We start from the raw sequence: 620 nt of genomic DNA, 5'->3' as shown, positions 1-620 counted from the left end.
CGTTGAAGATATTGAGGGAACATTATGCAGGTAAAGGGAAGCCACGTGTGATTCGCCTCTACACTGAACTAACTTCTCTTCAGAAAGCCGCTGACGAAAGTGTTACAGACTATATCATTCGTGCTGAGACGGCTATTACAGCACTGAGAAATGCTGAAGAGACTTTAAGTGACGGGCTGTTGATTGCAATGATTCTGAAAGGTTTGCCCGAATCATTTAAGCCGTTTGCCATCGACATAACGCAGAGTGACGAGCCGACAACTTTTGGCGAGTTCAAAACCAAGTTGAGGAGCTATGAAAGCACCGAGAAGTTTAGCGCCATTTCCACTGACGACAACGTGATGAAGGCAAGTAACATTAAAGTTAGCTGGCCAAGAGGGAGAGATAAAGGGACCGAGATAACCTGCTTCAACTGTGGCCAGAAAGGGCACAAGGCCCGGGAATGTACCGCTACTGGAGAGCGCAAAGAACGGAGACTTTGCAAGAGCTCCACTCATACTGACGCAAATTGCAGATGAAAAAGAAGAGACAATGTGAAACAAGCAACAGATGCTGAAAGCCACACATTTGCATTCAGGATAAGTGACTGTCAGGTTAGTGGACTGAAACAGAAAGGGCTG

This window comes from Salmo trutta, unplaced genomic scaffold (genome assembly GCF_901001165.1).
Source record: "Salmo trutta unplaced genomic scaffold, fSalTru1.1, whole genome shotgun sequence".
Taxonomy (NCBI): domain Eukaryota; kingdom Metazoa; phylum Chordata; class Actinopteri; order Salmoniformes; family Salmonidae; genus Salmo; species Salmo trutta.
This window is presented reverse-complemented; position numbering follows the sequence as displayed.